The sequence below is a fragment of the Gorilla gorilla genome, chromosome 9 (assembly GCF_029281585.2).
Source record: "Gorilla gorilla gorilla isolate KB3781 chromosome 9, NHGRI_mGorGor1-v2.1_pri, whole genome shotgun sequence".
Lineage (NCBI taxonomy): Eukaryota > Metazoa > Chordata > Mammalia > Primates > Hominidae > Gorilla > Gorilla gorilla.
This window is the reverse complement of record NC_073233.2, coordinates 64,580,555-64,603,792: the sequence shown is the minus strand read 5'-3', so window position 1 is coordinate 64,603,792 and position 23,238 is coordinate 64,580,555. Positions and strand designations below refer to the sequence as shown.

The 23,238-nt window shown below is 38.9% G+C and overlaps 1 pseudogene; it reads right to left on the bottom strand.

The window, feature by feature from the left end:
* Window positions 1–7,298: 7,298 nt before the first annotated feature.
* Window positions 7,299–23,238, bottom strand: part of LOC101124893 (putative fatty acid desaturase 2-like protein FADS2B) — a 37,351-nt pseudogene continuing 21,411 nt past the window's right edge.

Here is a 23,238-nt window from a genome sequence, read left to right as displayed (position 1 = left end):
CCAGAAGGACATTTTTTCCAATTATCTGCTAGACATCTTTATTTAGGTTTTCTTTTCATACCATAAACTCAAGGTGCTTGAAAGCAACCCTTCGCTTTTGCTTCACATTCTACTTTTCTTCATCCTCTACTTTGCTGCCACCTACAGTCCAAACTTTGGGGTGTCTTTGGGTTCCCCTGAATGTTTAATTACTTACCATATTCTATGGATCCAGTATCCACAATGTGTCTCTGTGTATTCCCTTACATTGCATATTTTTATTATCAGCCAAACTCATTATCTCTCACCCAGGTTTCACAATAGGAACTTCATTGATCTCTCCACCTCCACGCTATTCACTCTTCCAGTCTTTCCTTTATGTGGTTTTAAGTTAGGTTTTTCCAGAGCTCAATTCCAACTAAACTACTCCTTGGCTCACAGGCCTTTGCACTTGCCTCTCATGATCTTGCCCATCAGGATCTCATGTCAGGTTTCTTTGCATTCTTCTCTATGGACCCATCTGGTCTACTAAACCAAGCACAAAATTTTCAGCTAGAATTTTAGATTTTTTTTCCCAGTATGAGCTCAATTTAACTTTCTAGGCTTATCTATCATTGCTCTAATTAACTAACAAACTAATCATTACTAAAATATTTATTGAACATCCACTCTATGTCTCTATGCCAAACAGTGGACCCCAGTCCATTGTTAGAATAAAATGCTAAGGATTTGATTGCTAGGGATACATTGCTAGGGATGAAATGGTGAATAACAGCATACAGAATCACTGCTATCGTGGAGTTTTCAGTCTCATGAGTGGCACAGGCAGAGATCATTTGTATCAGTGAGGTGCACAGGGCACAAAAGCTTATAAAGGGAATATTAACCTGGTAATTTAAATCTGGGATGAGTGTCCAGAGAAAACTATGCTTATATAAGTAATAGGAAATTATTTCGAATGCTGTCAAAAAGCCAAGGCCAACCATACTTATGGAGGAATGAAATTTAAGTGATAGTGAGGAAACCACCTTGCAAACAGTTCTACAGTCACATAAGCCTCCTACTCTGCTGTCTGAACAGAAATTTGCTCCTGCCTCAGGGCCTTTGCACTTGCCTTTGATGATTCTGCTTCTCAGGATGTCATGGCAGGCTCCTTCAATATTCTCAGATTCCCTTCTGCCTGACCCCCTGAACTAATCTAGTCCCCTGCTTATCATTCTCTCTCACCTCATCCTATTTATTTTCTTTAAATGTAATCATCTTGTTTTTTCTTCCATTTACTTGTTTATTGACTGCCTTCTGCACTAGAATATAAACTCCTAGAGGTAGGGCTTCTGACTCTTCATTCACATCACCTAGGTCAATGCCTGATAAATGGTAAGTGCTCAATTAATGTTGCAAATGAAAGAGGAATAATAAAGATATATATGAAGGATCATGAAGTTATATATATATCTCATATATCTCTGTTATATCTATATATCTATATATATTTTTATATATAGACATCTATTTTTCTATTTATATATCTCTCTAGATACATAGATATTTCTCTCTAGATATGTCTCTGATATGAGAGATAAGTATATATGAGAATATATATAGATATCTACATATATCTATATATGATAGCTCTCTATATATGAGAAGGTCTATTCTGTGGGGAGTTAATAATTGATTTTTCAGAAATTATAACTACATTATGTTTTCTTAGAGATGTGGCTGCTACACAATTTTTGCCAATTTGTTTTTCAACTTTTATTTTAGATTCTGGGGTACATGTACAGTTTGTTATAAAGATATATTGCGTGATTCTGTGGTTGCTGGGTAGAATATTCCGTAGATGTTTATGAGGTCCAGTTGGTCAAGTGTCAAGTTTAAGTCTAGAATTTTCCTGTTAGTGTTCTGAATTTGTATCAATTCTTCATTGAAGAGGAAAAAGATACTTTGTTGTCTGAATTATTTGTTGTTTAGTTTTAAAAGTACCCTCAGGAAATTTACTTGAAGTGCATAAAAATAAAGTGGATTAATGGATATATTGAGAGATGGGTAGATGAATAGACATGGGATGGAGGAAATTTACTGAAATAGTAATGTTGAAATCAAGTGATGGCCAGATAGATATTCACTATAAAATTATTTCAACATTGCTGTATTTTCAAACTTTCATAAACAGTTCTGGGAAAGAAAATATAACTGAGTGTATCCCTGCCTTCAGTAGAGCTCAAGTTTAATTTCCTATGCATTCTGCACTTTTAGGATTGTGCCAGAAGTGTCTCTGACTAGCAAGAAAGCAGATAAAACCTTCTTTTATTTACACTGACTAGGCAACAAATATTATATTGTATGCCATTGGTAAGATTTCCAACAATAAGAATTTTGCACTCACATGGTTAATCAGAAGTTTGGATAACTAGAATCTTGGCTTCCTGCTACCTGCCCCACAGCCTCTGAGATCTTGCAGGCTGGTACCAGGGGATTAATTACAGTCAGAGGTGGAAGATGACTCATGGATGTTCCTTGTTGCAACAGGAGAAATCATTTTTTCACTTGTGAGTCATACGCCTCTCATAAGCCTCTGGGGAAAGGTACCCTGTCATTGTTAAAATGATTCAGTGTCTTTCCATCCTGTAGGTCTCGGTGACTCTGTGGCCTTTCATGCTTTTTGTGGATCTAGGATGGGAAGAACCCTCATTACAAGAATATCAGTAACTAGAATGTGAATTGGTGTTGCCAGCTTATAAAACCATTGCATTTGTCTTACTTCATGTAATTGTCACAATCATCCTATGATGCACATAGGCCAGGAAATATTATGCATCGCACCTATACAAATGTGGGGATTGAGGTATGAAGCGTGGAAGTGACACGGCCAAGTTCACTGTAGGATACTAAGTTAATAAACTGAAATAAGAGTCTAGATTTCTGACTTCTAATCCAGGCACTCTTACTTGATGTCCAACTAAAAATGCAGACAAATTCTTCCTACCTAATTCTTCCAAGAAGAGTAAAGCTTTAGAGAAAATCAGATCAGGGAAAGCCATATGAAGATAGCTGTAAAGAAGATGAATTTTCCCTGGCTGGAATTTATGCCACTTCCTTTTACTTTGGATTTCCTGGCATGGGAATTAAAGAGCATTGACTGTGGAGTTAGAGATTCCTGGGTCTGAAACTCCACTCCACCAATTTCTACCTGCAACATCAGGCAAATTGCTTGGCCTCCCTAAGCCTCAGGTTTTATATCTAAAAAATGAGGTTAATTATAGCACCTATGCCCAATGGGCCTGTTTTGAGGATTAAATGCAATAATGCCCATAAAGGGCATATATCAGTACTTATTGATGGTAGATCCTTATAATTAAAGAATTTTATCTAGCAATCCTACTTCTGAATACTTATCAAAAAAATTGAAATCAGAATCTCAAAGATATATTAGCATTCTGATGTTCATTGCAACATCATTCACAATAGCCACAATGAGGAAAGAATCTAAATGTCCATCAATGGGTAAATGAATTAAAGATGTGGTGTATACATACAATGGAATATTATTCAGTCTTAAGAAAGAGGAAATCCTGTAATAGCAACAACATAAATTAAACTTAAAGACATGATGCTAAGTGAAATGAGCCAGTCACAGAAGAACAAATACTCTAGAACTCTATTTACATGAGGTATCTAAAATAGTCAAACTCACAGAAACAAAAAATAGAATGATGGTTGCCAGGGACTGGAGGAAGGGGAAAATGGGAAGTACCAATCAACAGGTGTAAAATTTCAGTTATGCAAGATAAATAAGTTCTAGAGATAGACTTCACAATATTGTGCTTATAGAAAACAATACTATATTGTACACTTAAAAATGTTAATAGGATAGATGTCATAATAAGTGTTTTTTTTTTTTTTTTTTTTTGAGACAGAGTCTGGCTCTGTCTCCCAGGCTGGAGTGCAGTGGTGCGACCTCGGCTCACTGCAAGCTCCGCCTCCCGGGTTCAGGCCATTCTCCTGCCTCAGCCTTCCGAGTAGCTGGGACTACAGGCGTCCACCACCACACCTGGCTAATTTTTTTTTTTTTTTGTATTTTTAGTAGAGATGGGTTTCACCATGTTAGCCAGGATGGTCTCGATCTCCTGATCTCGTGATCCGCCCCCCTCAGCCTCCCAAAGTACTGGGATTGCAGGCGTGAGCCACCATGCCCGGCTCATAATAAGTGTTTTTACCATGATAAAATTAAAACAATTCAAAATTAGAATATGGAATTATTCTCATATATTTAATAAAATTTATCTATCTAGCTGGAAGAAATTACATAAACATATTTTTGGAATCAGAAAATTCTTGCAGTAAGAGAACTTTAAATGATTTTCTAGGTATATAGTATAAGCTTAAGGTACAGACATAAAAAATGAAGGAGCAGGAGAAGTTTCTTTTGGTGAGTTGTTAAACAAAAGGATGGATTTCCATAAGAGAGGCCAAGGAGGACTTTTTTTGCTGTAGTTCCTTAGAATTAGCATCCATCCATCCATTCATGTCTTCCTCCATTTCGCACATCTTTACTGAGTGTCTCTAACATGTCAAGAAATCCTTGCTTCATGGATATTGCAGGCTAGAGAGGGAGACAAACAAATTAACACACCACATAAATTAATGTAAAATTATACCCATGGTAATTGCTACAGAGTGTATCACAGGAAGGCTTGACTTAGTGAGGAAGCACTCTGGGATTGTGGATAAAGCTATGCCGAGATGTGATAATAGTGCTGAGATCTGAAAGTGAGTGGCGGATTGACAAGGTGAGATGGAGTGAGGGCAGGGAGTTGACAAAATGGCTAAGCCATTGGGATCAGGAGCAAAGAGCCTGGGGCAGAAAAGAGTGTGAAGACTTGAAGACAGCCAGTGGGCTGAAACAGAGATAGCAAGAGCCAGAGTGGTACAAGGTGGGGTAGTGGCCATGGGGCAGTCTTGGGGTTTGGACTTTATTCCAAGAGTCATGGGAATCCATTGAAGAGTTTCAGATAGGGCTATAACATAACTTCCAGGAGTTATTTAGTTTAAAGAGACATGAGCCTGGTTGATGAAGCCACTTTCATTCCTATGCCCATAAAGCAGAGCCCTATAGCCTGAAGGTTAGAAATAAAATGACCTGCAGGATCAGTCATCTGAATTTAACTCAGTGCTCAGTGGTATTCAAAGCTGTGAAAGCAGTAGGCTTTGGTTCTCCTCCTCTGGAAAGTATATTGAACAAGCAATAAAAATATGGCTAATGCCTCACCAAGTGCAAATGCCAGTCACCACAGGGTGAGAGAGAGACATCACTTGAGATAGTGAGTTCAGAAAAATGATGATTTTCATTAACTGACAACCTACTAAGCAAATTAAAATTTACCTCACTTATACATTTTCATTCTTACCTAGCACCTTTCCCCCACTATGATCCTCATTTTTGTATTTACTATTCTCTTGCTTCTCTTTATCACGTTACTACATATTTATGAATCCTTAAACAACACATTGTTTAGTTTGCACATTTTTGTAAACCATAGAAATACAAAGGATCATAAGAGCCTACTGTGAACAACTATGCACAAACGAATTGAGTAACCTAGAATATATGGATAAATTTCTAGAAACATACAACCTACCAAGACTGAATCATGAAGAAAGAAAATCTGAACAGGTCAATAATGATTAAGGAGGGTGAAGCAGTAATCAAAAACCTCCCAGCAAAGAAGAGCCCAGAATCAGATGGTCTAGCACCTTTTTTGAATTATGAATTTTATGTATTTGTTTATTTATTTTAGAGACAGAATCTCTAAAAAAAAAAACAAAACTCTAGTTGCTCAAAAAATCTCTATGTTGCCCAGGCTGGTATTGAACTCCTGGGCTCAAGAGATCCTCCTGCCTTGGCCTCCCAAGTGTTGAGATTACAGATGTGAGCCTGGCCCAAGCACCTTTTTTGAATTGATTTCATGTTTCCTTATATAATCTGTCTAAATCTCCCAACTTTCTTCAGATTACACAGTGACCAAGTCTGTTTGGAGATTTACAAAGTGGGCTATTCATAACACTGAGTGGGGAACACGTTTGAGATAGTAAATTTGAGTGGGCTATTCATAACACTGAGTGGGGAACACGTTTGAGATAGTAAATTTGCCTAAGGAGAGTCGGGTTGCTATTTCTAAGTAATCAGGAGAACAAGCAGCACTTGAGAGTCTCTGGCTTGGACCAGGGGAGACAGAAAAAGCGAACCATTGAGCCCACTCCCACTTGTAACCCTGAATTGAGGCAGGAGAAATCATCTAGAATCCACCAGCAGGAGGAATATGGGCACTTGCCTGCCCATTATGAAGAGTCTTGAAGTCAAAATAGCTTTTTATTCTTTTCATCTCCTCCCCCACTTTCCTATTTGATATTAGCCATTATCATTTTAATAATGCCACTTCCTCCCAGACAACCAGTTTTTTTTTTCTTAACTTTGACATGTGTGGCTAAGTCCCCAGGAGCTATGAGTGATTTAATGTGTTATTTTCCAGTAGGGGTTTAATTGAGAAACAAACAAAGCTAAAAGAGTATTTTGCAGAGCTTGAAGTGAGGGAATGAATGTATACTGGTAGAATTTCAGGCAGCAGATAATCCAGTAGCGCCGATTTGCTTGGAGCTGGGGAAGCAAGCTTGCACTATTGTGCTTTCTGCAGCTAAGGTAACCTTGAATAAAAGTATAGACACTAGAGATCAGTATGTTACCAAGAGTATCCACTTACCCTTCTAGCACTAAAACTCTCTCTTGCGAGAGAGAAAGCCCTCTTGTTCTAAGACATGCTTACCTTGGTGTCAAACTTGCAAACTGCCTTGTCAATGCCTGGGGTTTCCATCAGAGAAAACAAAACTCTTTCTTTCATCAGGGTAACTCAATTACAAGGTACAGTAGTTCTGCATGGTGGGTAGGGAGTAAGCAGCAAAATCTTATGCTTAAAACACAGTCTATTCTTCAGTGAAACACAACACATCTGTAAATGCAGAACATTAACCTGCTTGACCTGTTGCTATTAGGACTAGATGTAGGAAGTTCTTTTAAGATATTTCATAGACTTTTTATTTTTTCCACTTGGAAAGAAAATGTGTATATGCATTAATGACACATGTGCAGTTACAATAATGAAGATCTGAAGTCAATTTTGGAATATTTGAAGAAATTTTATTGTTAATTATACTCAGTTTTTTAAAGAAAAAGAAGTTCACACATCTGAAAAGAAATAAGTAAAAAGCATTTGTGCTTCAACAGGAAATTCTTAAACATATGATTCTTTTCTAAGAGCAATTGCACTAATTTCCAAAGTACCCTGTTAGATGGCTGTCTTTTGGCTGACTTCTCCCTATGTCCACTTCATCCATAAAACTTTTGCCTGGTTCTTGTACTTCTGGCCCTTGACTGAGATGATCTGACCAAAGTCTATTGGGAGGACTGAATTTAAGGTACTAATGAAAAAACAAAAATGTTGGGCTTCATTTCCCTTTTGTCACCCTGGTCAATGTCATCTTGTGTTTCCTAGGTTCTTATTTGCAGAGAAGACTTTCAGAGAAGGGGTTATCACATATGCTTGGGATTCATATTCCTAGAACAGCACAGTCAGGTATACCAACGGTGATAACTAATTCCCAGTTAAGCAGGGAAGAGCTCCTGCACATGCACCAACCCTCATCAGAGATGCAATTACATGTGTGTCAAGGCTGACATTCGGCATCGTGTTTCATAGTAAGCATCCGCCCAGAGGGCAGCAGATTTCTTCAAGGCTCTGCAAAAGGAATAAACAAGATCATCAGGAGGTGAGACTGTAATGTTAAGAAAGCTCCTACATGGAATTTGCTCCTCTGCCTGGTTCAGAACAATGTTGTCATTTCCAGCTATATCTGATAAATGTCATCCTCTGTTGACCAATTCTGTTGACTAAATTGTTTTTAGCAGGTGAATTCACCTTTTCTTTATGGGGAACATTGAGATTTTCTTTCATTTTATTCTTTTCTGAGCCTATATATCTGTAAATCCACCCATCCTATATTTACCTGTCAACCCTATTTTATAATATGGAGGACATTTTTCTAGGCTCTGGTGGGACAGCAATGAGTAGGGTGGATGTGAGTCCTGTCCACATGAAATTCCAGGTCTAGCTTAGGAGACACATATTAAATAATTTATTACCCAATATGTTATTTGAATATAATTGTGATAAACTTCACAAATGAAGAGAAGCAGGTGCTGCAAGAGCATGCGACTAATTTAGTTTTGGGGGTCAGAGGAGATAGACATGAGGAAAAGGCATTTGAGTTGAGCCTTGGAGAAAGAATGGCAATTGACAAGATGATATCAGGGGAGGTGGAGGTTTGGAGGAACATTCCAGGCAGAAGAAAAAGTGGCAAAAGGATAAGACAACTAGGGAAGGGAGTTTCACAGCAACTTAAGGTAGGCTAATTGCATTAATTTCTGGAGGAAATTATCTGGAGGATAGAGAAAGAGGAGGAGTGTGGTAGAGAGTCTGGGGCTGGAGCACTGGTCAGGGATCAGATCAGATCAGGCCTGGCCTTGTTGGTCTCATTTAAGATTTTTTTTTTCAACCCTAAACTAAAGAGAAATTTATTAAACCCAGGTTACTGGTTGTTAATTTAACCAGCACAACATTCTTCAGGAAATTGTATATGAATGCCTAAGGATGAGTATGGATTTTCAGTTTCTGCATGCCTCACTACTCTTAATTAATCACCCCAGCCTGAGCTGCACATTTATACCCCACTGAACCCTGCAGGCATGTAAATTTGCAACACTGGACCAGCTGATCTGACAGTGTCTCCCACTACTTAAATTCTAACATTTGTAGGAAGATCTGTGGGGGGATAAAAAGGCAAATAATATACAGCCTTGATTTTAAGAAATTTGAAATTTAGTAGGACAGTAAAGCATTTTCACTAAGCTGTACCTATAGGTAAAAGGTCAGTATTATTATTATTTTGTTGTTGTTGATACGGTTCCTTATGGTGCCATGTATCCATGCTGAGCACACAGGTGACCCTTAATAAATGGTTGTTATATGAATGATTCACAAGCCACTGAATAGTCTGGGGAGTGGCAGTAAATACAAATGAGAGCTGTGAGCCAAGAGAAATTATGTTATTACCTGACAATATCTCCAAATGCCCTCAACATGGGTTTATTCACATAGTGCAATCCGTGCTTGGCACACAGTGACCTCACCAGAGGCGCCACTTTGTGATAATTATGGCGTGGCATTGTGGGGAACAGACTGGAGAAACACACAAGAGATATAAAATTTAGACCTAAAGAAAAACTCTGAGTTTTCTTCCTTCTGTTACCAAATAAAACTATATCAGCAATGCAGACCCAACCTTGACCTTGCACAATACTGCTGTTCTGGGAAGTTCAAAAACTGCTTCCAAAATACCCTTATCTCTTAACACCTCTGCAAGCCAGGTGGGTGGTGAATGTTTGGGAAATGCTAACAGAATAAATGTTATCTTCATCGAATATGTTTATATTTGGCCAGTTCAGATGAAGGTATGGATTGTCTATCACTTTGAATTACCTAGGGGAGCTGAAGATACCCCTGTCCTCCTTCTCTGTCTCTGTCTTTGTCTCTCTCTTTCTCTCTATCCATCTGATATGGTTTGGCTGTGCCCCCACCCAAATCTCAACTTGAATTATATCTCCCAGATTCCCACGTGTTGTGGGAGGGACCCAAAGGAAGGTAATTGAGTCATGGGGGCCAGTCTTTCCCATGCTCTTCTCATGATAGTGAATAAGTCTCACGAGATATGATGGGTTTATCAAGGGTTTCTGCTTTTGCTTCTTCCTCATTTTCTCTTGCCACTGCCATGTAAGAAGTGCCTTTTGCCTCTCGCCATGATTCTGAGGCCTCCCCAGCCATTTGAAACTGTAAGTCCAATTAAGCCCCATTGTCTTCCCAGTCTCGGGTATGACTTTATCAGCAGTGTGAAAACAGACTAATACAGTAAATTGGAACCAGAAGTGGGATGTTGCTGAAAATATACCTCAAAATGTGGAAACAACTTTGGAACTGGGTAACAGGCAGAGGTTGGAACAGTTTGGATGGCTCAGAATAAGGCAGGAAAATGTAGGAAAGTTTGGAACTTCCTAGAGACTTGTTGAATGGCTTTGCCCAAAATGCTGATAACGATATGGACAATAAGGTCCAGGCTGAGGTGGTCTCAGATGAAGATCAGGAACTTGTTGGGAACTGGAATAAAGGTGACTCTTCTTATGTTTTAGCAAAGAGACTAGGTGGAGGTTCCCAAACACCATCTAACTCCTATCCCATGAAGAGATGAATATTCAATACGTTCTAGTCATGGCATATAGGAAAAAGTCCTGGGATAGGAATAAGGAGTGAGGAGATATGAGTTTTTATCTAAGGTTTTCCACTAATCACCCAGGTGACTTTCTTGTGTTTTAACTTCCTCTTTGATAAAATGTAAATAATAGTCTTTTTTTGTTTGGCTGAGGTTTTTAAGGAATAACATGAAGGAAAGGATGAGAAAATTATATGAGCAGGTATAAGAGCTCTTTCCTTCTCTGACTATCCTAAACATGGCTTAGGTAAAGAGGATGTGGACAGTCTCTCCCTTAAATATTCTGGAGATTGACTCTCCAAGTGTTATCATTTTCTCTTTATTTTATGGCCACCTAACTGACTCATTGGTAAAGTATTGCCAATACCATTTGAATATTGCATCAGGGAATGGGTTTTATCATTGATTATTTTGTAACTTCAGATCTAAAGAGATAGACATTTAAATTAAATTTCAACACAACTTGGTTACCCACTTCTCAAGCCTGCAGGTATCTGAAAATGGAATCAGTGGCACTTTTCCAAGATTTCACTCTAGTTACTCACAATCAATCTTTCTTTCTCTCTCTTTCTTTCTTTCTCTTTCTTTCTTTCTTCTTTCTTTTTCTTTCTCTCTTTCTTTTTTTATTTCTCTTTCTCTCTCTCTCTCCTTCTCTCCTTCTCTTCCTTCTCTCTCCTTCTCTTCCTTCCTTCCCCGTCATTGCTAATAGAAAGATAGCAGCCTGTAGAAAATGCTCGTTCATTTTTTCCCCTCTGAGACCTTGAGCCTAGGGCCTGATCTGGATTATATTTGGGGGTGTTATAAGTGACTGCACTTGCTCTACTAAGGACTATTCTTGTTACTCACTGGTGCTCGATTTGGAAGTTCAGGTGCCCAGTGAATCAGTCATTGAAAAAAGACTATTCAATATTACAGGTGGCCAAGACCTGCAAAGAAAAAGCTTATATTAGTTATAAATGAGCCCAAGTGTCAAACAAAGAAAATATTTGAAACCACCTTTGCAAAATTATGACAGTAAGAAAAATCTGACATAGTTGACTACATCTTGCTTCTGATCTCCAAGCTGTCCTTTGTAATTCCTGGGTGTAGGCTAAGCTACCTTTGGGAGGAACTTATTTTGTAGTTTAACCTTAAAGAAAGGATGATAGTAGCCGTTCCCAAAGTTAAACTGCTTTTGTGTAACTAATAAAAGGCCATAATGTTAGGATTGTGAGAGGGGCCTGAATTCTGCTAAGATGGAGGCATAGTTTCTATAATTCTTTACTGCTCAGGAGTCATGTGGCCAGAGGTGACAGGATTTGTGACTTTCCCAATTGTGCTTGTAGATAACATCACTATTATAGAACCTAAGATTAATTTTTTGAGATGTTTTTCAGACTGTCCCCACTTGGACCCATGCATGACTCATGACTCGATGGGTCCTGTGGCCCCACCCAAAGGTGGACTGGGAACATTTTCCACACCCCTATAATTTCTTCCCCAACCAGTCAACTAGCACCCATTTCCTAGCCCTCTTCCCATCAAATTGTCCATTGATACAGTTTGCCTGTGTTCCTACTCAAATCTCATCTTGAATTATAATCCCCATAATCCCCATGTCAAGGGCGGGACCTGGTTCTATGTCAGTGTGGTTTGAAAGATTCTCCCCCAAGAACTCCATCATTACCTGAGTGCTGAGCCAGTCCCGGTTCTCCTCTGTGCTCATTCTCATTGTTACGTGGCTCATCTGGGTAACATATACAATCCAAGGACTTTCAAGAAACCTTTTGGAGGAATAAAAGGAGGAAGTGATGACTGTTTGGGGTGTTTCAGTAGCAAGCACTGGGCTTGCATAATCCCTGGTAGAGCTGGTTGATCATTGGAGGAAATGAAAGAGACTCAGAGTTTCCAGTAAAATGGTGATCTTTCTTTTTCTTATTTGAAAGATCTTTATATCAAGAGATGACACACTAAGCATTCAGCCACATGACTGCCAAATGTATAGGAGCAGAGCCTCTAAAGTTTTCTATAGCTCTAGTGCAAAGATCAAAAGCACTGGGGAAATTTAAGGGCACATGCAAACTGGTTGACAGCCTAGGCTTTGTCCTCAGATAAGAGGTGGATTCAAGTTCTGTTTTGGCATTGGCCTTGGCTCTTACTTGCTCTTACATGCCCTTGGGCATTTGATTTAATCTCCTTAAACTTCAGTTCCTTTAGCAGAAAAATGACCATGTACTATCTACACTGCAGAGTTGTGTGAGGATTACATCAAATAAGATAATGCATGTAAAGCCTTTAACAAAGTGTCTGATGCATAGTAGCTACAATTATTCTTATAATTATTTAGGACTTAGAATAACGTGGCAACAGAATGAGGGAGGATTACATTGGAAAATTGGAGAGGACTATTCAAGCAAAAATGCGTTGGAAGTCATTTTGCTTTGGGAAAACCTCTAGTCATAAAAGAACTTAAAAAAAAATCCTTCCCTGTCATTCTTTGGTAGGGATTACTATGTCTACCTAGATTACAGTTTTAAGGACTTAGGGTTCAACTGAAATGCTTCAATTAGGAATCCAGGAAGTGGGTAAAAAATGGAGATTGGGCAAATTTTTTTTGCAAAGAGCTCGTCTTATTCAACTATTTCAACTTTTTTTTTTCACATTTGCTTAAAAACACCTCAGCTGCAAGAAATGGGGCATGATGTCATAATCTAATCTCTCTTAAAGCTAATGACAAATAGCTCTGATAGGGAAAGGAAGAGGATCTTCTGGATTACTGGAATAAAATAGTATTCTTACTTGACCAAATATATGAGCAACATGGTCCCGAAGATTCCATAGTAAGGGCCAAATGTGATGAAATATCAGATGTAAAAGCTGCTAACCCAGGCGATGTCCTGCAGAGAAAAGCACTTGAAAGTTATACACCCTGAACATGATTTCATTTCCTCTTCATTGGCCCGGGATCCCTTCATGTTCTGGCTGAATCTTATGCCCTGTTATTCAAGGAAGCTGTATCTGGAGAGGACACAGCATTTTCATTTTCCCTCTTCTACTTGGTCTAGTTTTGGAGAATGAGCCACATTACTCACCACCCAATATCTTCGAAGGTACATCACTTGCATGGATGGCAGTTTGAGATATACTGGCATGAAGAGTGGGAGCCAAACTGAAATAGAACAAAAAATGATGCTGAATAAATAAACAGAATGTGTTCATGTGTATTTAATGTTTAGCTCCCACTTATAAGTGAGAACATGCAGTGTTTGGTTTTCTGTTCCTGCGTTAGTTCACCTAGGATAATGGCCTCCATCTCCATCCATGTTGCTTCAAAGGACGTTATCTTATTCTTTTGAATGGATGTGTAGTATTCCATGGTGTATACGTACCACATTTTATCTAAGCAGCCTACCACTGATATGCATTTAGGCTGATTCCATGTCTTAGCTATTGTGAGTAGTGATGCCTCCCGAGACACACAATTTATCTGTATAACAAACCTGCACATGTACCCTTGAAACTAAAATAAAAGTAAAAAAAAAAAAAAAGGAAAATCATCAGTAATCTTACTACCCAGATATTACCATAAATATTTTGAATATAGATATATTAATATATGTTCTAAAAATTGGTATTATGCTACCTGTAGTACTGTTTTTTACACTATCTTTAAAAAGAAAACATCATGACCATCTTCCCATTTCTCTAAATATTTTCCAGCATCTTTTTTTTTAAATTATACTTTAAGTTCTGGGATACATGTACAGAACGTGAAGGCTTGTTACATAGGTATACACGTGCCATGGTTGTTTGCTGCACCCATCAACCCATCATCTACATTAGGTTGTTCTCCTAATGTTATCCCTCCCCTAACCCCCAATCCACCAACAGCCCCTGGTGTGTGATGTTCCCTTTCCTGTGTCCATGTGTTCTCATTGTTCATCTCCCACTTATGAGTGAGAACATGCAGTATTTGGTTTTCTGTTCCTGTGTTAGTTTGCTGAGAATGATGGTTTTCAGCTTCATCCATGTCCCTGCAAAGGACATGAACTCATCCTTTTTTATGGCTGCATAGTATTCCACAGTAAATATGTGACACATTTTCTTTATCCAGTCTAATATTAATGGGCTTTTGGGTTGGTTCCAAGTCTTTGCTATTGTGAATATGTTGCAATAAACATATGTGTGCATGTGTCTTTACAGTAGAATGATATATAATCCTTTGGGTATATACCCAGTAATGGGATTGCTGGGTCAAATGGTATTTCTGGTTCTAGATCCTTAAGGAATCACCACACTGTCTTCCACAATGATTGAACTAATTTACACTCCCAACGACAGTATAAAAGCATTTCTATTTCTCCACATCCTCTCCAGCATCTGTTGTTTCCTGCTTTTTTAATGATTGCCATTCTAACCGGCATGAGATGGTATCATATTGTGGTTTTGATTTGCATTTCACTAATGACCAGTGATGATGAGCTTTTTTTTCATATGTTTGTTGGCCACATAAATGTCTTCTTTTGAGAAGTGTCTGTTCATATCATTTGCCCAATTTTTGATGGGGTTGTTTGTTTTTTTTCTTGTAAATTTGTGTAAGTTCCTTGTAGATTCTGGATATTAGCCCCTTGTCAGATGGATAGATTACAAAATTTTTCTCCCATTCTGTAGGTTGCCTCTTCACTCTGATGATAGTTTCTTTTGCTGTACAGAAGCCCTTTAGTTTAATTAGATCCCATTTGTCAATTTTGGCTTTTGTTGCCATTGCTTTTGGTGTTTTCGACATGAAGTCCTTGCCCATGCCTATGTCCTGAATGGTATTGCCTAGGTTTTCTTCTAGGGTTTTTATGGTTTTAGGTCTTACATTTAAGTCTTTAATCCATCTTGAGTTAATGTTTGTATAAGGTGTAAGGAAGGGGTCCAGTTTCAGTTTTCTGCATATGGCTAGCCAGTTTTCCCAACACCATTTATTAAATGGGGAATCATTTCCCCATTGCTTGTTTTTGTCAGGTTTGTCAAATATCAGAAGGTTGTAGATGTGTGGCATTATTTCTGAGGCCTCGGTTCTGTTCCATTGGTCTATATCTCTGTTTTCATACCAGTACCATGCTCTTTTGGTTACCATAGTATAGTTTGGTATACTTGTAGTATAGTTTGAAGTCAGGTAGCGTGATACCTTCAGTTTTGTTCTTTTTGCTGAGGATTGTCTTGGCTATATGGGCTTTTTTTTTTGGTTCCATATGAAATTTAAAGTAGTTTTTTCTAATTCTGTGAAGAAAGTCAATGGTAGCTTGATGAGGATACCATTGAATCTATAAATTACTTTGGGCAGTATGGCCATTTTCATGATATTGATTCTTCCTATTCATGAGCATGGTATATTTTTACATTTGTTTGTGTCCTCTTTTATTTCCTTGAGCAGTGCTTTGTAGTTCTCCTTGAAATGATCCTTCATGTTCCTTGTAAGTTGTATTCCTAGGTATTTTATTATCTTTGTAGCAACTGTGAATGGGAGTTCACTCATGATTTGGCTTTCTGTTTGTCTGTTATTGGTGTATAGGAATGCTTGTGGTTTTTGTACATTGATTTTGTATCCTGAGACTCTGCTGAAGTTGCTGATCAGCTTAAGGAGATTTGGGGCTGAGATGATGGGGTTTTCTAAATATACAATCATGTCATCTTCAAACTGAGACACTTTGACTTCCTCTCTTCTAATTTGAATTCCTTCTTTCGCTTGATTGCCCTGGCCAGAAACTTTCAATACTATGTTGAATGGGAGTGGTGAGAGAGGTTGTCTTGTGCCAGTTTTCAACGGGAATGCTTCCAGCTTTTGCCCATTCAAATTGATATTGGCTGTGGGTTTGTCATAAATAGCTCTTATTATTTTGAGATACTTTCCATCAATACCTAGATTATTGAGAGTTTTTAGCATAAAGGGGTGTTGAATTTTATCAAAGGCCTTTTCTGCATCTATTGAGACAATCGTGGTTTTTGTCATTGGTTCTGTTTATGTGATGGATTACATTTATTTATTTGCATATGTTGAACCAGCCTTGAATCCCGACTTGATCTTGGTGGATAAACTTTTTGATGTGCTGCTGGATTTGGTTTGCCAATATTTTACTAACGATTTTCGCACTGATGTTCATCAGGGATATTGTCCTAAAATTTCCTTTTTTTGTTGTGTCTCTGCCAGTTGTTGGTATTAGGATGATCCAGCATCTGTTTTGTAATTACTGTGTTGTATTTTTATAATGTACTTAATACATTTATTTAATAAATCCAGTAAATGTATTTAATTAAAAAATGTGACCCCAATGCAAGTCAGCAGGAGTCTATCTCCTTAATGCAGCATTCCTGGAATGCTGGCCCCAAGGAAAGATGCAAGGTGGAGATCCACAGCTTCATCCTGGACTGCACTGGGCATTTCAAATCTAAAAGGCTGGGCTAGGAATTTGGTCAGTAGCTCCAGGTTCAAGCTGCCTCAAAGAAGCGAGGAAAGCTTGGGAGATTTGAGTCATTTTTGAGGAAAGCATCCCTGAAGAGCTTCTGCTATCAGCTTTCAAGTTTTTTCAAGGTACTTGGAGTCCTTCGGTCTCCCTGGATCTTTGGGATTTAGCCCCATTACAGTGTGTTGAGGTGTCAGTGATAAAGAAGGTATACTCGTTTCCTGGTCAGAGTTATTTACCTGCCTCTCTCCCAGCATCATTGAGGCTTCCCAGGCACAGAAGATCCTTAAGCACATCCTCTGGCTTTTGACAAAGGCTGTCTCCCTGGTCGAACTTTAGTTAGGATCCTCTGAGCCCTCTTCTTGACTAGGCCTCAACCTTGGCCTACGAGAATTGCAGACTCTCAGCACAAATGATTTCATCCACTCTCCAAACTAAGAAACTTGAACAAACACTAGCATAGTTTCTCAAAGCTCAAGGCCATCTCTCTGGGGTATTCTCAGCATCCTTGAAGTTTTTACCTGAGAAAGCTCAATGCTGCCAAAATAATTTACTGTTTATTCTGGCCAGTATCTGACTATAGGCACCTGACACCCCTTTTTCTTAGAGCATTTACTTTAGGACATGACAATTGTAAATCTTTTGTGTCTTCCTTTGAGATGTAGCTTCTATACTCCAGAAATGTATTTCTCAGGGCCTGGTAACAATCCCTTTGAAATCTAGCCATCAAGAAGGCTGGGGCTGTTATCTGTCAGTCTATTTAGGAGGATAGGAGCCAAACTTTGATAAGTACCAGTTAGCAGACACAGACAGCCTGGACAAATCTTATCAACCAACTCCTCCACCCCCTACCCCATCTCCCAGTGTCTTTCAGTACTTTTCCTTTAGTATGTTCCAGCATTTAAAAGCCTCTCTCTCACTTTTGCGTCAGGAGAATTAAGCTCAGTTAATGGTGAAGTCTCTCTCCCCTAGTGCAATTGCCTGAATATAATTTGTCTTGCTGCCTTTAACAAATGTCTGGTTTTGTTTCTTTTTGACAGTTTGACTATGACTCATTTGCACCCGAGATGTTAAGCTAGCATTTGCTGGGAAAGGCCACAATAAAACAGCTCTTGGTGGTGGCAGTGTGGTTTGTGAGGTGGGCATTTTGCAGTGAATTCACACCATTCCCTCAATTCTCATAAGGTAAGGGCATATTGCCCCACTACAGACAGGGGAGGTAAACACATGTTTCTCAGGAAAGTTCACAGAAGAAAGTCCAACAGCATTTTCTTAAGCAAACACACATCTAGTTAGGCTGGGAATCGGCTACCTTTTAAAAATGGGGCACCAATGAGAACACATGGACACAGGAAGGGGAACATCACACACCAGGGACTGTTGTGGGGTGGGGGTAGGGGCGAGGGATAGCATTAGGAGAGATACCTAATGCTAAATGACAAGTTAATGGGTGCAGCACATGGCACTTGTATACATATGTAACAAACCTGCACGTTGTGCACATGTACCCTAAAACTTAAAGTATAATAATAATAATTAAAAAATAAATAAATAAAAATAAATAAAAATGGGGCACCAATGTCCTCATTCCTCTTTCAGGTTATGCAAGAGAAGCGGGGCAGGTGAGAGTGCAGGATGGGGGAGGCTGAATTCCAACTGTGGAGGGGCCAGCAGTGATGGTCAATCTCACACTTCAAAAAATTTGCCCCCTGCTGTCCTCCTCTGGCATGATAGGGGTGGTGGCCACTTGTGGCCTACACGTGGGCAAATCAGATCATCTGCAACTGTGTTTCTGAACCCCAGCACTGCTGGCAATTTGGGTGAGATGATTATTTTTATAAGGGGCTGTCCTTTGCATCGTGGAATGTTTAGCAGCATCCCTGGCTTCTATCCACTGACTGCCAATACGTTCCCTCTTCCTCTGTCGCGATAACCAAAAAAATGTCTTCAGACTGCCTCTGGGAGGCAAAATTGCTTGGGTTGAGAACAACTGGACTACAGGAAATGTTTGGTTCTTTCCCTGATTTTGGTTTAACCCCCAGATGTATGTTTTAGTTGGGCAGATTTGGGGGTTTCTTTTTTTTGTGAGCTGCTATGAGTTTGATATTGGTTAAGAGCAAAGGCTCTTTGCTTATGATGTTCTTTTACTGGTATCAGATTTACTCAGCTACCTTTATTTTCCTTCAAACTTGACCCACATGCCCACACTCAGATATATATGTCTCATGCCTTCCCACAGCTGTATACAGGTCATGGGAGCAGACAGCTTTCTTCCACACAAGAGCACTGCAGATGCCCTTTATTCCCCGGCCTCTCCATTTCCGGTGTCACACTGCAAATGCTTCAGATTTATTTCCCCATGTCTACTTCCTTCCTACCCAAACACCATTATTCTTTTCTCTTGATAAATGTTTGGTCTTTCCAGAATGACAGTCCTAGATGCAGGCCCCTTGACTGGCAGCCTGCCTTCCCTCCCTCGTTGGGTATCTCCTTCCTTCCCCATCCAACTCTCAGAATGATGAGGTGCCCTTTAAAAAGTCTGTTTACTTTTCCATTTCCCTTTGCCGATTTCCACCCCAGTGAGTATAAATAAGACATTCTGCTTTGCTCAGTAGCAATAGGACATGGGCTGGTCTCTGTGAGAGCATTCCAGTCGGCCTTCTCCCTTGACAAGTACTTGCTTCAAGTAAATGGGATATAAGGAATGTGGCTCTGGGAGACTCACCTATGTAGAAGTACAGGTGCTGCTTTTCATAGTTGATGTATTTGATTTTCTTCTTGCCGTACTGAATAGAGAGATAATAAAACTAAAATAAGAGACCATACTTCTGGTCATCACACTCGAGGATGCATGTGTATGTGTGTGTGTGCACATGCATGTGTGTATGTCTAAAATCTTTATGGGAAGAGCCATCTGATCAGTGTTCATCGGCTTTCAAGTCTGAGGAGCTAGAAGAACCAGAACCAGGATGGGAGGAAATAATTGTGGCATCTTTTTGCTTCAATTATATGTGGGTAATTCTGGCACAAATGGAATATTCCATTTGACTGTAGGAATTGTGATCATTTTTTTGTTCTTATGGGAATCATTTTGAATTTTTTTCTTTTTATGTGAGGTGGAATGGTCACTGAAATGGGACATTTCTGAGTTTTTCTTGTGCTTCTTCAACTACGGCATTTAGGATTCTGCTCCATATTCATTCATTCATCCAACAGATGTATGATTCATTCATCACAGTCAAGAATTTTCTTTTAAATTCATTCATCTGAAAGATACTAAATGGTAATATGATAGAAGATATAGTTGTGGCCTCTCCTGTCTGTCTCATCTTTCTTCTTTGTGTTCTCATCATGGAAATCACACTATCATTTATTATTTTAGCACATGATGACAGCACATATAATATCTATTATACATTATATAATTACAGTATAATAATATAATTATAATATTACATTCACTACTGAAAATTTGATTCATTTTCTAGGAGTCTCTTTAGTTAATCTGGCATATATTCAGGGCACAAAGCAAATGCTTTGAAAGGAGGATAGAAGTAATGATTATATCTCTAGTATCTGGCAGACACTCAATAAATGTTTATTGAAGGAATTAAGAATGAATGATAATTCATACTCACTCTGTATTTTTGCCCTTCAGTTACAACTCTGGGCAGTGTTTGACTCTTGCTTTCTCCTTTCCTTTGATATCTTTCCTCCTATGTATAGATTTCTTCTTGTATTTGGATTGTATAGTTGGTCCTTCCTTCTCTTATTGTCAAAAATTACAAAAAATATCATAGTGATAAAGTAATAATAGCTATTTGCAGTTATTCCTAAACCTTTAAATATTTTAGGAACAGGAAACATGGTAAAGGGACTAGCTGGAAGTGCGTGGGAGTGGACAAACAGTAATGGACAGATTTTGAGTATCACCTCAAAGGAGGATTTGGTCTTCCAGGATATAAGCACAGGACATAGAAGAATATAAATGCTTGCTGAAGAAACTTAACATTTGAATAAAGTATTAGAAAGGCAGACAGTAAAGAAGGAAGAAAGGAAAAGCCCAGGGCTGATTAGAAATATTTTTGATGTGAAACTACTGAATTTTAGAGCTTAAATAAATAATTGTAAGTAATGTCTTCTGCAGTGGCTTTGAAATTATGTTATATAGAACTCTAAGGTTTTAGGGATGTCCCAGGAGCAGCTTCAGAACTTGGAGAGGTAGCCTCTATTGTTTGTGAAGAGGTAGCATGTGTGCTGAAAATAGCTCTATAGAAGGCATGTCTGAACTCAAGCTGCTTCATGAACTTCCCTGAGACAAACTCCCTTGCTCTCTAGGGGGAAGGGGAGATATGAGGGGACAATTGGAGAAATCAATACTTCAGAATTCTAATGATGATCATAGAAACCCACAAACATCAGGGAAGTCCAATGTGTTTGTGGAATCATTGTCAAAAGCAACTGATTTGTGATCACAGCACCAAGAATTTTTTCAAAGCAAGAGACCTTGTTTTCTATTTCAGCTAGGGAAAAGGGTGAGTCTCCCAAAGATGAAAAAAACTACTTTCAAAAAGTTGCACAATTTTTGGTTGATGTACCAGACAGGCAACAACTGAGAAGGCTATACCGTTTTATTTTTATAAAACTCCTAGTTTTTCTAGGAGATAGCAAACTCTTCCCAAGTACCTGACTCTCAGGTACTTCATTTGAGGGGAGGCACTTTTCTTTGGTTATCCTTATATCTCCTTTGCTTAAGAAAGACTCCCTCCAAAAATATTGGTAATTGACATTGTCCTTTACATGATGGTTTTAAGTTGGAGTTTTAAAAGGTAATAATTAACTGATAAATTCTGAAGATGACTTTCCCCCTCCTTTTTCTGTTGTTTAAGAAGCTCAAATTAGAGGTGAGACCTCTAGATCTCTTCCATGGCATTTGGGCTGTAGTTCATGTGTAAATGCACCAAAATGAACATGAACTAAATATAACAGCATAGTCTCTTCTAACTGGGCTAGAATTAGTTGAGATAACTAGCTATGTGAATGTATGTGACCTAGTGCTTATTGAATATATTGACCTATATTCTCTCAGTGAATGTTTCTCCATGCCCTGTTTAAACCTCAGACAGTCATTGCAACTCCAGTCATCTGGTTCCACGATCTAACATTGGCTTGTATTGCCTCAGAGAAAATGACAGGCACTGGGCAGGGACCCATCTGTCACTGGGATTGCTCAGAGTAACTTGGATTTCCATATTTTCTGCCGTGGGAGGTTGGACTGGATGATCTTTAAGGTCATAGACTTAATGGTTATGGCTCTAAATCGCCTTGTATTCTTACAGCCCCAGATTCAGTTATTTCAAATCTGTATTTTGAACCTAAAAGAAGGAGAGATGTTCTCAGATTGTGTGTGAAGCCAGAATTTCCAGCTTGATCTTTCCAAGGCAAGGCTGTAAGTCTTTCCAGGAACCACTTCCAGGAACATTTCCTCGGTGCTCAAGATTTCTAAGTGTACCTTGACAGGTTGTGAATCTCCAAGGAGAAAAAGGGGCCCATGTCAATATCTGGGTCTTTGGGGTAGATGTTCGGCTTTACGTGATGTTGAAAGTGCCAGTAATTCCACCGGTCTGCTGACAGGCCCTGAGGAGAAGAGAGGGCTCATTACTTGAAATAATTCTTTGCTGAAATACCCTTCACAGTCAGAGTTTTCTGCATGCATCCCCAAAGTCAAAATAAGATATTTGAGTTTCTCTAGCTTGCCTCCACTGCTGAGCCACAGCATGACTCATCGGACAGAGGCGCTCATAGCTTACAAAGAAATAATTCTCTGATCCAGAAACACAACTTTAGGCTGAAAGTCTTGGTAAGGAAAATCGTAAAAGCTGGTTGAAAAGAAATGTTTTCCCATCCTTCTCTTATTTGATCTTCATTAAAATAAATCTGAAGGTAGTTGGGGCAGAGAGTATTTTTTCTATTTTACATATAAAGAAGACTTAGCTCCGAGACTTTAATTAGTTCTGGGGAAAAAGATGCGGCCCCAGGTATCTTACTTCAGTGAGTGTTTCAAAGAATCATGGATCTGAAGTGATCTCCCTGGGGGTCTTGGCTCAGATCCTTGCATGTCCCGGCTTCAATGCTGTCATACAAAAATAAATGAGAATAAAAAGATTTTAGCAGATGCCAATCTTGAGTCACCTCTGATTAGGTTGTTTGTGTTTTTTTTCTTTTTTAATCATAGAAAGTCTGAAATTTTAATAGAGCAAAGAATTTGGAGGCATATCAACCTAGTTACATATGCTGGATGTATAAATACTGCTGCATGGTTTCGGCAAATCACCCAACCTCTTTGAGGCTCAGTTCTATCTCCGGTAAATAACATAAGGACATTTACCTCCGTGGGTGGTCTGGGGAGTTATGAGATGACATATGTAAAATGTTGGCATATTCAGTTTTTCCT